The sequence below is a fragment of the Thamnophis elegans genome, chromosome 8, assembly GCF_009769535.1.
Source record: "Thamnophis elegans isolate rThaEle1 chromosome 8, rThaEle1.pri, whole genome shotgun sequence".
NCBI lineage: Eukaryota > Metazoa > Chordata > Lepidosauria > Squamata > Colubridae > Thamnophis > Thamnophis elegans.
The window spans coordinates 8,443,716-8,459,463 of record NC_045548.1 but is presented as its reverse complement, the minus strand read 5'-3'; the positions used below and the strand labels follow the sequence as shown (position 1 = coordinate 8,459,463).

General features: G+C 43.7%; 1 protein-coding gene across 5 annotated transcripts in view; it reads right to left on the bottom strand.

Moving 5' to 3' along the window:
• HIVEP1 (HIVEP zinc finger 1) overlaps positions 1 to 7,201 on the bottom strand; it is a 78,716-nt gene extending 71,515 nt beyond the window's left edge. For 2 of the 5 annotated variants that reach the window (XM_032222771.1, XM_032222775.1), the window contains exons 1-2: positions 7,111 to 7,201; positions 5,995 to 6,116 (exon numbers count right to left, since the gene is read on the bottom strand). The gene's annotated coding sequence lies outside the window, so the exon portion shown is untranslated. Of the gene's footprint in view, positions 1 to 4,269; positions 4,332 to 5,894; positions 5,947 to 5,994; positions 6,117 to 6,684; positions 6,802 to 7,110 lie in introns of those variants that run through there. The other 3 variants (XM_032222772.1, XM_032222774.1, XM_032222773.1) reach the window with 3 other exon arrangements.
• Positions 7,202 to 15,748: the final 8,547 nt, after the last annotated feature.

The window sequence follows — 15,748 nt, the reverse complement described above, 5'->3', positions numbered from 1 at the left end:
ATAATGAATAATCCAATATGGTATTTCAAATCTGTTCCACTAAAGTTTCCCCAGATCTCAGACAGAAATCAAAAGGCCTTTAAAGAAAAGTTCTAACAACTCATTTTGGATTTCCATCAAACACAAATTATGCACCCTACAAAAACACAAAATGTTCTCTGTATTGCTCAAGAGGAAATATAATTCTAATCCACCTTTCCTAAACTACTTGTTTCAGTTAGTTTTTATTCGTGTGTATATCTTATTCAGGGTTTATCCACTCCAATTTAAGAATGATTAAATTGTGATAAAATTTAATGTACAGCCATCTTTCTTCCCTGAAATAATGAATGGGAATCATGCAATTCAGGGAAAGGGGAGAGATTCACAAATGAGTATATGTGGATATGAAGGAGTTATTTTCTTTGACCCCAATATGAGAACTTACTTTTCCCTTAGTTTCAGAACTCTTGAGATTGAGATTTGTTTTATTTATATGCCGCCCTATTCCCGGAGGGACTCAGGGCGACGAACAACTCAAAGGGGGAAAGGGAACACAAAAACACATTTGTGTTTTTAAAATGTTATAACTCTTCAGGGCCTTGCTAGATAAACAAAAATGTGAAAAAATACTATGTGAAACATGGATAGTTCTTTAATTGGCTATCCAATTAAATTGGCTATTACTTGAGAGACCGCCTACTGCCAATTACCTCCACTAGGCCAATAAGTTCCCATAGATTAGGCCTCCTCCGAATTCCATCGGCCGGCCAATGTCGACTGGCAACTACCCGGAGGAGAGCCTTCTCGGTGGCTGCTCCGACCCTCTGGAACGAACTCCCCTTGGAGATTCGTACCCTCACCACCCTCCAGACCTTCCGCGTAGCCCTTAAGTCCTGGCTGTCCCGACAGGCCTGGGGCTAAAGACTCCAACCCCACTCGAATAGTATGACTGTTGTGCTTTTTTAATGATGTATGTTTTCGTGTTTGTAACTTGTTTGTCCTTCCCTCCCCCTGAATTGTGAGCCACCCTGAGTCCTCTCAGGGAAAAGGGCGGCATACAAATAAAGTATCTATCTATCTATCTATCTATCTATCTATCTATCCATCCATCCATCCATCCATCCATCCATCCATCCATCCATCCATCCATCCATCCATCCATCCATCCATCCATCCATCCATCCATCCATCCATCCATCCATCCATCCATCCATCCATCCAGGTTGTAAGAGCCGAGGTGGCGCAGTGGGTAGAGTGCAGTACTGCAGGCCACTTCAGCTGACTGCTAGTTCAGCAGTTCAGCGGTTCAAATCTCACCGGCTCAGGGTTGACTCAGCCTTCCATCCTTCCGAGGTGGGTGAAATGAGGACCCAGACTGTGGGGGCGATATGCTGACTCTGTAAACCGCTTAGAGAGGGCTGAAAGCCCTATGAAGCGGTATATAAGTCTACCTGCTATTGCTATTGCTATTGTTGTTACCAAACTTATTATGCTGCCAACGTCTTAGACAAAACAATAGTTAAAAAATATCGGTCTTTTCCTCACAATTCATCCCAGATGTTGGAGTACTACTAGCTGGTCAGCTATTAACAGCAAATGAATCCTTTACCCTAGCAAGAATTTTTAGACTCCATATATAAAAAGCACATTACATAATATTTATTCTTTTTAGAGTAGTACTTCCGCTGGCCACCAGCAGGATTTCCCTTCTGTTTTTAGAATAGTTTAAGGACATAAAAGGCGCTCGAGTGACAATCCTTTCAAATAGGAAAACATTCAAGGATCTCTTATGGGAAATAACTATGAGGAAGGGGCAAAGGGGAAGAATAGTGGCCGGGGGGGGGGGAGGAGGAGAAAAACCCACCCGAATTAACAAAACAGCATTAGAGGAAATGATGGGAATGAAACGAGGCGCAGTGACGGGCGCTGTGAGAAGCACTGTTGCAAAGAGGGAGGCAAAAAACATGAATGAATAAAGAGGGAGGAGCCTGGGAAAACCCCTGTGCAACGCAGAACTGAACAAAGCACAGCACACATGCCAGGAGGTGGAGGAGGAGGACGAGTGCAAACCAGGACCGGCCCGAGGGAGGGAGAACTCACCGGGATGCCTGCTTACCACAGCCACGACGCCCCAAACCTACCTGGCTGAAGCTGCAGACGCCGCCGTGTAAAAAACGCAGGCAGCCCAAAAGGCCGGCCAGAAGAAACCGCGCCAAGGCGAGCCGAACCAAACCGCGCCAGCCCAAGCCTCCAACGCCAGCCGTGCAGGCTTCTCTCCGGCCCTTGCATTCGCGCCTCCAGCCCGACTCTCCCTGCCCCGAAGCTTTCATGGTTAAAGGAGACTCCTTGGGGCGGGCAGGGGGGCTGGGACCGGCTATGTTTTCCCCTCCGCTTTGAGGGCTCGGAGGCTCCGTGGGGGCTACAAGAAGCGGCCAAAAGAGGAAACTGGCAGACCCGGGGGAGGGGAGGGGGGGGGAGAGGTGTACGCGCTTAGGTCTCTCCTTCCGCCAGCCTTCCTGGATTCCCCCCCGCAGCCCCGCTCAGTCGGCAGCCAGAGCTGCTGCCGCTGCTTCTGATGGCGGCGCCGGCGTGAAGAGCAGCAGCCAGCTGGGAAGCTCGGCGACCCCAGCACGGCGGCGACGGTGGCGGCGTCTGGGATCCTCCTTCAGCTTGACAGCCTCCTCCACAAACATGACCCGGCGCTAAAATAGGGAAAAAAAACCCCTCCCCACAATCCTCTTCCTCGCTAAGGCCTCCCCCTCTCTGCCGTACGCATCCCTCCGCCGGCTCAGCACAGACATAAACACGGCAGCAGCGCCCCCCAAGCCCTTCAGCACCTCCTCCTCGGCTCAACTCTCTCTACTACCCCAGTCGCTCCAGGCACGCCAGGATGGGCCGAGAGCGCCCCCCGAAACACGGGGGGGGGGGCTTGGGAATGAGCGAAGCCTCTTCTTGCTGCGCCAGGTTGCCCACACCCGCGATTCAGCCTGGAGGAAAACGTTTCGCCTCGGTCCTCGAGGGCTGCAGCCGGAGCATGCCCGCGGCCGTCCCAATCCCGACGGCTCTTGGCACCTTACGCCCCCTCCAGTAAGCCGCCTCTCCTCGGGGACCGCGCCTCATCTTGGCGGGAAGTTCAGCGCCCCTCCTTCCAGGTCGAGAGTCACCGCCAACTCTCCCCGCATCTGCTCCGACTTGGGAGCTCCCTGCCCGCCCCTCCCATCTCTCCCGGGGGGCTCTTTCTCCCCCGCGGCTACCTTCCTTCACGTCCAGGCGAGCTGTTGGCTCCGACCTAGGAAACTCCAGGCTCCAGCCAGCCTCTCCTGCCTGCCTCCCGAGAGGCAGGTGTGTCGCGTCATTTCCCCCCCCCTCCCGAGAAGCCTTTCCTTCTGGAGAGGAACCCCTCTCGCCACTTCGCACCTACGGATCTCTCGTTGAACTCGCACCTTGGTTCCAAACCCGCGCTCCCCCCCTTCCAAGGACCCTTTGCTGCCGCTTACCTTCCCCGTATCGCCTACCTCGTTCCGCGTATTCCACATGTTTCACGAGCTACACGTCAACAGTCTCCCCGACTTCCACCCTCCCCTGCAAAACCCCACCGCCCCCCTTTTTTCCCGCCCCTAGACCAAACACGGAGGCCCCCCGGGCTGCATCCTTTCCTCCCCCGCCGTTTGCACCCAGGATTAGCAGCCAAGCCTGAAGTAGCCACCCTTCAAAGCCCACCTTGCCATCCCCTCCCGCTACTATACAAAGCCCGGGGAAGCAGGCAGAGGAGAGGAGAGGGTGCGGCGGTACCGGGGGTTAGCAGGTGGACAGCAGGAGGAACACCCAGCCTGCAGGGGCGCTCGGGGGGTTGGGGATGGCCAAACAGGGGCTTGGGGGGGAGCATGTCACAATCGGGTACTCCAAAGACTTTGGAGGCGAGGAAGTTGGAGGAATTAAAGCGCAAAAGGAGGCAGTTGTGCAGGAGGGTTCAAGAACGGTAGGCAAAAAAAAAAAAGGGGGGGGGGGTTTCAAAGAAGGTGTCAATGGGCGGAGACACCCCACACGGTTAAAGCGGGGGGTTGGGCTGGAGCGGCCGCCGCCACCACTTCCCCTTTTCTTTCTCTCCCCCCTTCCTCTCTTCCCTGGTGCCCTTCCCCCCCATTCTAGTAAGGGCGGGGGGAGAGAGAGAGAGAGAGTAGAGCACGCGACCGGCTGCACCTCCGGCCTTTTTTTTTGGGGGTGGGGGAGAGGATAGGGGGGGGGAAAGAGGAGATAAATGGAAAGGAGGGGGGGGTTCTGCTTTACCTTCCTTCACTTTCTATTGCAGGAAGCGGGCCGGGTGACGTCATCGGGTCTCCCGGGCCCCGCCCCTTCTCCGTCTGCCTAGGAGGGGAGGGGGCGGGGCTTGACGAAGGAAGGGGGTGGCCGAGGGGCTTTCCTCGCTTCCTCTGGACCTCGACGAGGAAGGGCAGAAGTGAAACTAAGAACTTAAAAGCAGGAGGAGCGGGGAGGGGGGGGGAGGGGGAATTCCTTCGCCACCGTTTGGATCCTCCCACCCGAAGAATCCCAGCAGCTCTGCGAAGCAGCGAGTCGCTTTTCTGGAAAGCCCTGGTTTGCAAAGCAGCTGGGAGCTTGGCGGCAGGGCAGTGTCCTTGGGTTATCAAACCACCATTGCTTTGCCTTTAAAACGTCAAAACTATCTCCCCCGCCTGGCCTTGTAGCTGTGTTCTCTCTGCAGCTCCTAGAATTCCCAGCCCAAGGCTGACTTGGAAGTCAACGGACTCAACTTCATTCAGGATAAATATTTTACTTTCCAACACTGCCTTTTCAGCAGCAAGCTGAACTCCAATTTTACAGGTTATATTTCACATAAGAGTTATTGATTGAGTGACCAGCTTATACAGACACTTAAAAAAAAAAAGGATTTCTCCAACTTTCCCAAGTATTTCTAAACGAATGAAATATGTATGCTAAATTTCTATTGCTAATTAAGGCATACATAGTTTGAGGAAGCACCCTTTAAAAGGAGAAGTGTCAGGGGCAATCACATCATTGTAAGACACGCAGGCCATGATCTTTTTTCTGCCTACCTCATTAAAATTAAAATCCACTATTAAATCTGGTCAAGGGACACAAAAGTATTGGGGAATGTAATAAGCTGTGAAATGCTATATGATAATACTGGATCTGCTATTTAATTATAGAAACACTAGCCCAGCCTTTCTACAAAATACAGCTTATTTTTTTTGGAGGGGGGGGGGTCTTTAATGGACAAAAACATGGAAGTAATAAAAAAGTAGTAGGGTAATTTTTATAGAGACAGAAAGATTGGAAGTGCTCCCACACAATTATGTAAATAAGGTAGAGCAATGACATAATGGAAGCCTCTTCTATTATTGTGTCATTCTAACTTAAGTTTTAGAACAATGGGACAGATACTGATGCACAATACTATCTAGAGTAGTTCTTACATTTCAAGGTTGACAATCTGAGAAATGACTGGGAATATATATATATTTGAAGTTGTAGGAAATCAAGCCAATCTCTGAATTTGTCCACCCTGGTCTCGTTGAGACTTCTACCTAAAAAGAATGCTGCACTCTGAAAGAAACAGCATCCAACTTCTTGTAAAAGGAAGAAGCAACAATTCTGTAAAATGATGGTCCTGTCATTCAGATCAGGGATAAGGACTCTGGATTCAAGGTATTACAAAATTCCTAGTCTCGGCCACCACAACTAAAAACAAAGGATGGCAACAGCTGTGGGACAGCCCTTTCTGGAGGCCAAAAGTAAGTCACATCTGCAGAAATTGGATGCCCCTGCTATTACTACGGTTATTCAGAACTAACCAGATCCTAAGTAGTTTTGAAGAGGACGGTGTTCAAAGACCACTCTTATCTACCTGATCTTATTTTTGCCACTGTGTTTACCTGTTATGCTTGTCCACTATATTACTCTCAGTTCTTGAGTGATTCAGGTGTTCAAAGACCACTCTTATCTACATGATCTTATTTTTGCCACTGTGTTTACCTGTTATGCTTGTCCACTATATTACTCTCAGTTCTTGAGTGATTCACAGCAGGAGATGCCTTCTAATGCTAAGCACAGCCATCCTCCTGGAGTTTCTGCTTTTTTGTTTTAAACATTTTTCTCTAGAAAGAAAAAACGAGGAGATAATTCGTGAATAAAAAAAGGAGAGGAGACTTCTTGGGCATTTCACATACAATCCTTTTTGATAAAAAACCCGTGTATTCGTGCAGTAAATTTGCCTGGAAGCTGCCCTCTCCCTCTGGCACACCCAGGACACCTAGCGCCATCCTATACACCAGTGTTTCCCAACCTTGGCAACTTGAAGATGTCTGGACTTCAAGTCCCAGAATTCCCCAGCCAGCATTCGCTGGCTGGGGAATTCTGGGACTTCAAGTCCAGACATCTTCAAGTTGCCAAGGTTGAGAAACACTGCTATACACGACCATGGAAGCAACTCACAATTGGGGAGGGGGTCTTCCCTTGAGGCTGAGCGACCCCCAAGCTTGCAAGCCCAGTTTTCCTTCCATAAGCTCTGCTGGGCTGTCGCTCTCCTTGGCGAAAGGGAGCTTCCTCGGATGCAGAAAGGGTTAAAGCGAGGAAGGGGGGAAGGAACACAACCATGCCTTTGGGTTTCTGGGTGCTTTTCCCTCCCGCGGGAAAAGTCCAAACTTCACCGGGAAGAGTCCTTACCGAGGCAAGGAGCGGCAGCGCTGCCGCCTCCAGCCCTGGTGCCCGTCACACGCCCCCCCTGCAGAGGCCCATCTCTCCAGGACCGAGACACGCACACACCCTCCCATCTATGCACAATTGCTGCTGCTGCTGACGCGGAAATCCCGGAGGTTCCTCCTCGCTGCTGGCAGGTCATGCAGGCTGCGCTTGCCGGGCACCGCCTCCTCCGCCTCCGCCTCCTTCCTGGTCGGGTTTTCCCGTTCGCTAAAGGAGCCACGCTTTAATCCCCCCCCTTCTCCTCCTCCTCCTCCTCCTCCTCCTTCCCGTTGCGACAGACTGAGCCCGAACTGCGCGGGCAGAGAAATATGCACAGCCCCGCACCAGGCGAGCCTCTCGCCCGCTGTCAAATCTGTCCCCCCGAAAAAAACACGGGGAAGGAAAACTTACCCCTCCAAGTCGGCGCCGGTTCTCCCCCAGTTAAGTTTTAAGGCGAAACGACAAAAGCCGAAAGGAAAGGAAGGCAAACCCCCTTCGCTGTTGGAAGTGGGCGGGAGAGGAAATCAAAAGGGGAGGCGCTTAAGGCTCGCTCACTCGTTCTCTCTCTCTCTCTCTCATTCTTTCTCTCTCTCTCTCTCTCTCTTCTACCTCCGCCCCCCCTGCCTCCACCACCACCACCACCCCACCCCGCTCCCCTTTGGCCCTGTCCGGCTTGGATTGGCTTGCATTGCAGCCATCAGCTGTTTATAAAGACCGTCAGTAGGGCAACGGGATCCTTTTTCTCCAGAATAGGAAGGAGTGCCCCGACGAAATCCTGGCTTTAGCGGAAAGCTTGATTTATTTTTCATTTTATTTTCACCCCTTCTCTTCTTCCTCACCCAACATTGAAGCATGTGATCACCTTTTCTGCTTTGGCACTCAAGCCATGTGATTTTATTTTATCTTCCAAAAGCGTAGACTGTGCAATGCGACCTTTTTTTCTTAAGATTGTCTAATACCGGTGACATAACAATAAATACCATTATCCATGGAGGTTAAATAATGGTAAAGTCATAAACAGATATACAGAAATGAATCTGGTAGCTTTCCAAACTCATTTCTAAAATAACACAGTGCTCTGATTCCTGTATCTTTTCTTTACTTGGAAGTGCGTTTTACTTCATTTTTTCTAAAAAGTTCAAGGTAGCTCATAACTTTCAACAAATAAAGCCCTCATTCTATTCTACATGCTTACCTTATTGCAATCCCTGCTGAATGCATTGACTTGAGTAAATTTCCTGAATCTTTAAGTTTGCCTTGCTTAAGTGCCATCAATAAAGGCTTCAGAACATCCTTAATGCGCCAAAGTCAGCTTTTGGAAACAGGCTGCAAACTATTGTTGTAGATTATTTTATTTTCTATTTAGTAAACTTTCTATGAGTTGGTGATCTCTAATGATTACTCACAGTTCACTCACTCAAAATCCCTTGCCTGTTCCTGGAATGCCTGGAAGATCTTTTATCTGTTCAGTCCTATCTATGTGGAAATGTCCCATTATCCCATTGCCAAGTAAGTTACAGAGGTTTCATCATCCCCAACATCTGATCTAGTTTTAAATGGTGTAGAAAGTTATCACCCAGCCCTGTCCCAGAAAAATGAAATATTCTAGGAAATATTGAAAAGGCAGAATATTATATTTCCCTGGATGTGAAAAGGGAGAAACATGTTTTAAGACAGAGTAGCTCCCTGCAGCTTCCTGCCCATCCCACTTTGTCAATGCGCCATTAAGATGCCCAAGCCAGTCCCTTTACATAATAAAGAGTTCTCCCCTTCAGCTCCAGGGTCATGGGATTAAGGCATGATTAGCCTTTACCCACTCACTACATGTAATCTGAAAACTCAACCAAACCTGGATTCAAAACACAGCCTAGAGAGTTGTCCTTGCATGGCCCCATAGGAATTTGACAACGAATTAGAATACATTTCTTACACAGGAACAGGAAACAGAGAGGTGGGGCTGAAAGATTATAAATAGCCCAGCAAGCCCCTTCCTCAGCCCTTCTCTTCTTCGTCACCCAATATTGAAGCGCGTGATCACATTTTCTGCTTTGGCACTCAAGCCATGTGATCCTGTCTACCATTAAACCATCTTTCCAAGCAGCCTTCATGTCTCCAGTGTCTTTTTCCCCACTTGGAGCTGAACCCAGAAGGACATTTCTTTCAACAATGGTTAATTATGTTGGGGCATTTTACAATATCCAAATGCTTCTTTCTTTATTGATAAATGACAATAACTCTATAACAAAAGAGTTAACTGACGCTTGAAACCTTTGATTTTGAACACTTACTGTACATCTTGATTGGAGCTGATAGATGTATAAAATGTATTTACCCATTTTGCCAAGTTCACTGCACTAGATAACAATCAGCTTGGATTGCTACCTAGGAATAAGAAAGCTCTTAGGCCTATAGCATTGCCTCTAGTCTTAGTTAAAAGTATTGGGAAGCTTTATTTTAATCTTGTAACAGCTAATTGGTCCTGACAAATTATTGTGGAACTTCATTAACTTCCAAATACGGTTTAAATTTCTATTGTGGAATTTCACATAATTTCTTAATTAAGTATTTTTCAAAACTTAATTTTGCTCTTGAAAAATTTCACCAATAAAGTGGTACATGCATCAATGTTCTGTCAGTGAACATGTGTGTACATATGTTCAGTATATGTGTATACTGTACATATATGTATACATACATGTATGTATGTGTGTGTTTGATGTATATATGTATAGATACATGTATGTGTGCATATATGTATGTAGTGTGCCATAAGATAAGGTATATCTTTACCTATAGATATATTGTAAATATAAATATAGTATAGATAATTTGCTCACATCACAGCCAAGGGATACTTTCTATCTTACTTCTTACATATTCACTATAATTTACAATGCCATGTAAAATGTACATGTTGGCTGAACATCATGTACAATTTGACCAAGTGCTGGTGCAATTATTTCAAGTGCAGAGTACAATTCACAATAGGTATGAATTTACTTCCCAAAAAGTACAACAAAGGGTATTTTCATCTAATCATTGCAGGATCTAGAAACAGAGACAGCAGTTTTCCATATTTTCCTATCTGAGTTTTAACTTGAATCACCCTCTCAAATAGGAACGTGTTTAGTATTTTTTTTTTTCATTTTACCTCTATTTTTTCTCTTTGCCTTTTTTGTTTTTCTTTTAGAGGTATGCCATGAGAATTCACGACAATGGAAATAACAATTTAAAAAAGAACTACAGGTACTTCTCCTCCTCCTCCTCTCTAATTATCTGCAGTTACATTCACAGTCTAAAAGTGGCAAATGTATATGCCAGATCAACTTTTAGGCAAATTAATAAGAGTTGCATGCTATGATTCCTAGCCATTCATAGATTTTTTTTTTCATTATTATTATAGTTGGTCACACAGCCAGCCAGACATCTAGACAATTGGCATTTTTATCCATCTTTTGAGTTCTTCCCAAAATCCTAAGATAGGCAGGCATTGTTTAATGGTGTTATCTAGGTATCATTGCAGGATATAAGCTGTACCAAGTAAAGTTGCCTTTTGCAATTGATTAATGGTGATTTTTTTTCCCAAAGCAGAGTTAAAGTGCTATCCACCCATCTTTAAAACAGCAGAAAACTATTATCAGCATCAAATTGGCTGTTCCCATTGCTAATCCCTATCTTGCGGCTGCTTCTTTTGCCTCCATTCTGCCTGGTACAGTGGACAGTGGTGCCCTGAATTCAGGTGCACCGAGCATGATAAGCAAAACCATTGACTTTAAGCTGCTATAAGTGTCAACTGGGGATAAGATCAAAACAACATCCTGGAGACATGAGGGGGGAAAGTGACCGCCAGGCATATTTGTCCTAGCCTGAAATGCAAATCTGTAATCCACAGGTGCCCCAGCCAGTACAGCCAATGGTGATAGAAAAAGATTTAGTTTTTAGAAAATCTGTTGTGGATGTAGACTAAACTCCACAACCTTTATTTATAGTGGTTTTCTCACAGCTATTCCATACAAACTTCCTTTCCTTTATAAATTTATTTATTTATTATTTATTTATTTAGTAAATTTATAGGCCGCCCAATCCCGAAGGACTTCGGGTGGCTTACAAAGAGAAAAGAAGAGAAATTAATAAAAAATAAAGGAAAACAATTTAAAAACATCACACATGCACTCAATCTGATTGGGGCTGGACCTCAGCAGTGAGGTCAACAGCCCCAGGCCTGCCGGAATAGCCAGGTTTTAACAGCTTTTCGGAAGGCCATGAGAGTGGGCAAGGTCCGGGTCTCTGGGGGTAGTGTTGTAATATAGTTCCTTGTGTAGGTGTGGGTCACCCATGGCCCAGTTCATAACGGGGCATGCAGAGCCACGCTGAACCACACAGGAGAAAACAAACTCCTAAAACCCCATAACATCCTGATAGTTCATAACATAACATCCTGAGATGTGCCCTACCAATGACGTCCAGGATTTGACCATATATAGATGGAACTTCCCTGAGCAGTAGATTAGAAATTGTATTTTTACAGGTTGTTTTTAATCACATGCTATTGCTCCTCCTGCCTTTGTCCTATCTCAATAAAAGGGGCTCTCAGACCCCCAATCTGGGTCGCTCCATCCCGAGAAAGATCGTGTCCTGTCTTTTCTCCACATTGGCCTCATGGGCGAACCACGGGAACGTTACAGGGTAGCTCATTCCAAAGGGTCGGAGCAACCACAGAGAAGGCCCTCCTCCGGGGAGCCGCCAGCCGACATTGTCTGGCTGACAGCATCTGAAGGAGGCCCACTCTGTGGGATTTCACCAGCCATTGGGCGGTATGTGGCAGTAGGCGGTCTCGCAGGTACCCTAGTGGGACAAATGTGTAGGGGATGATATAAACAGGGGTAGAAGCCAAGGATAGAAGCCAAGGGCCTCCCAGTCTCCTAGCTTGCAGCATCTTGGCTCTCTCCCCTTCTTCACCCACTAGTTGGCTGTAGAACTAAAGTGCTGACCTCAAGAGCAAAGAATGTGATGAATACTTTGTTGAGTTAGTCTCTCGTGTTATCTCAGTCATGAAAAAAAAATTCTTTCCCCTGTGTTTCTTAAGAAGAAATCAGGGGAAATGTCTTTTTAAGGAGGAATACTCAGCATTCAAAATAGAATAAATGAAAAGCATTCTTGTTAAACATCAAGCAAAAAAGGTTCTGAAAGGGTGAAGAACTACTTTAAGGCATTGCTTAAGTGAGCAATGTGACCTCCCTAAATAATATTTAGATTTTTTTTTTTAAAAAAAGAATAAACATCCACATAACATAAAGACTGAAGAAAGGTACGTATCTCTTAGAAACACTATTCCGGAAGTGATGCCCATGTCACGTAACCCTACTTCTAAGTCCAATAAATATGGCATTTTTGTTCTCACTACCAAACAGTTATGAGGGTAACAGTAAGTTGATTCATAATTAATTTGGCATTTTATCTTAGTTTTCCTTGATGTGAGACCTCCCATAATTTAATCTGAATTCTGAATTAATTATGAAGTTGGATCCGACCTCTTGAACATCAGTGCTGATTCACATAGTTCTGGATCAGAAATTATTGGCATTGACTGATATTTAACTTCTCTCTCTAGCATATATATACTCTGTGTGTGTGTGTGTGTGTGTGTGTGTGTGTGTATGTATGTGTGTGTGTGTGTGTGTGTGTATGTATGTATGTATGTATGTATATATATATATATATATATATATATATATATATATATGTTATATTTATGCTGATAAATAAATATATATACACACACACACATACATACATACATACACACACACACATATACATACATACACACATATACATACATACATACACATAAATATACATACATACCTATTTCCTTGGCTCAGCTGATAAAGGAGGAGAACCTGTGGTTTAGTGGCTAACACAACTGCCTAATATGTAATACATCACAGGTTCAAATCCCAGTAAGGGTATGGCTAGCTGATGAGAGCTAATAGCTTGAAATAGATCTATACTAGTCTTTATTTATTTATCAGCACAAATGCAACACACACACACACACACACACACATATACATACATACATACATACATACATACATACATACATACATACAAGTCATCATCAATGACGTTCTCAGCAAATAACACTCATTCTTTGGATTAGCGCAACAACAGCATGTGTCAAAGCTGGATCTGTGGCCAAACTATGGTGGCCTTTACAACAGATTTTCTAGCATGTCCCCTTTGACTTCTATGGTTGAATACATGAGCATGGAGAATTTGATTCACAAGCCCCACATTAGTTAAAAAAACTGTTAGTTATAATAAACAGATTTTGTTTTATAACATTTCCCCCTGGCTGTTTATGATCTTGAAATCAGAATTGAGAATAGATATTTCTGATGCGTTATTATGCCTACCATTTGTTTGCATGCAATTTATTTATTATTTATTTTATTTATTTTATTAAATCGATTTATAGGCCGCCCAATCCCGGAGTTGTTCTGTGATTATGAAAACAACACAGAATCTGAAATATGTAATATGTAATAGGGCCAAGCATCACACACCAACACATAGTTGGGGGAGAAGTTAGGAATTGGAAGGGTGATGGGTCCTTTAATATTAGTGTTGAACACATACCATAATTGCAAGGCTACAGTTGCTGGAAAAATGGGCCATCATTTAGTCTGTTTTTAAATCTTGTAAATGTATGCTTCTCAGTGTGTGTGACATTTTATAAGGAAGTGCTTTACTAAAATTGCCTTTATGGTGTTTTTTTTATTATCATGATCATATTAAGTTCCATACTAATGAAAATTATAATTCTAACAGAAACATAGTTATATCCTTCCTACTGCTCCTTCAAATTATTATCCTTTGTTAGGGTGAAACAAGAACACTTACTCTAGTAATTTTGACTGCTTTAGTTTATGGAATAGCATTCTCCTGGACATCGTTCAAATTAATTGTGAAACTTGTGGATTTACAGTTTCTATTAATAAAATACTATATAATTAATAAGGGCTGAAATTAACTATAGCATAAAAGAGAAAAGTATTAAATCTCGTAAAATGACAGATTGGTGTAGGAAAATATTAGAATTAACTTTATAACATTAACTTGTTGAGGTTTTAACACAACTCTTTTAATGGTAAATTTATATACAATGCATATTATTTTGCAAGTGAAAGGTACATTTCAATACAGAATCCAGTTACAGTTTTGTTTATATGTGCTCCTATTACACTTAGTCTTTGCGCTGACTTTTTTCTAAATTTTTTTTTTCATTATTCCTCACAAAGGAAAAGTAAATAATAGGATACTGTATAATGTTAAGCCTCAGAATGAAATTTATTTTTATACAGACTACCGGGGAATATATCTACACTTACATTAAGCTGTATGCCACCATTATCATAGCAATTTTTGGACATTTCTGTTATTTCTTTATAATCTTGTATGAACTATTGAGCATTGGACGGAATCCCTTCTAGATATACTAAAATGGTTTAAAATCCTAGTTTTAACACAACTGCCAAAAAAGAAAAAGTGCTATAAATTCATACATTTTGAAATAAATGTAAGGAAAGAGAGCATTTTTCCAATATAAGTTAAAATTATGACAGCTGAACCTACAGTACAAATAATGGAAGTCTGAAATATAAAATATTAGAAATTCCTAAGCTTGTGACAGAATTATTCTCTTGGTACACAACGTCCGTTGTTCACTCATTATAAATTTCAAAACTGGTTTTTGATCCTGATTCTCAGCTTGTACAGCTCTTTTATTATTTTTCTGACATTTTTATTTATTATGATTTTCTACTGCTAGGATTATTGCATTTACGATTAGCAAAATAAAGTTATATTGTAGAAATGGCTTTATAATATTTTTTTTAACATTGACTTGGTTCAGAGAAGACAATGAAGACATTTATGTTTAGGTAACTACGTATCTTATTTTATTCAATATGCACTTCTGAAGTATGAACTGTACACCTTGTGCTGCTGTATAAGGTACAGGAGAAATAATAGAAGTTTCCTGTTACAAAATTAAAAGGTAGAAAGGAAAAGATTTGCAGCACATCCTTTTTTTTTTCCTTTTGAGGTCATGAAATGGATCTCTTGCTGAGGTCTGTGAGAAAATAGTAATGATTGTTTAGAAGGTCTCAGCTGATTGTCTGAACCATTTCCTGTAGGTTTTGAGGCACATCTCCTTGTTGTTCTTCAGTTAAGTGGAGGGAAGTAGTATTAAATGGCTTTGCAAGAATATTATTCTGAAGCAGATCATCTGCAACCTTGACAATGCAAGTCATTTATTCAGAAGATTTGGTTCAGTAAACCCTCCTTTGGAATAAAAGGCTTTCCTCGGTGTTGCTCTAGTAGAAAAAAATATAAGTGATATCATGTTGTTAGTGCTAGTGGTAGAATCACTATTAAAACAGTCACTCACACATACACACCATACCTGATGAATTGTACAGGCACTGTAAACCACCACATCTAGTTGCCCAGTGGTGGGTTTCAAAAATTGTTCAAACCTACTCTGTGGGTGTGGCCTCCTTTGTGGGAATGGCTTGCCGCCCATGTGACCGGATGGGAGTGGCTTGCCGTCCATGTGACCGGATATGAAGATGCCGACGACACTTGTCAGAACCACCTTAAATTACCACACACACAGCACTGGCATGCATAAGAATATGATGTAAACTTGTTTTTTAAAAGGCATCTTTGGTTTGCATTAAAACAACTTCAACACACGCAATGTTCTGATTGCACCACAAACGCAGTAGTCATCCTTACCTTTCACAGAGGCACTGAGTTTTATAAATATGAGCATGACAGAGTAGAATAATCATATCCAAGGACTAGTGGTGGGTTTCAAAAAATTTTGGAACCTCTTCTGTAGGTGTGGCCTGCTTTCCGGGTCCACTGGTGGAACCTCTTCTAACCGGTTCGGAAGATTTGACGAACCGGTTCTACCGAATAGGTGCGAACTGGTAGGAACCCACCTCTGTAGTTAGCCCAACCAAAGCAATGGTAA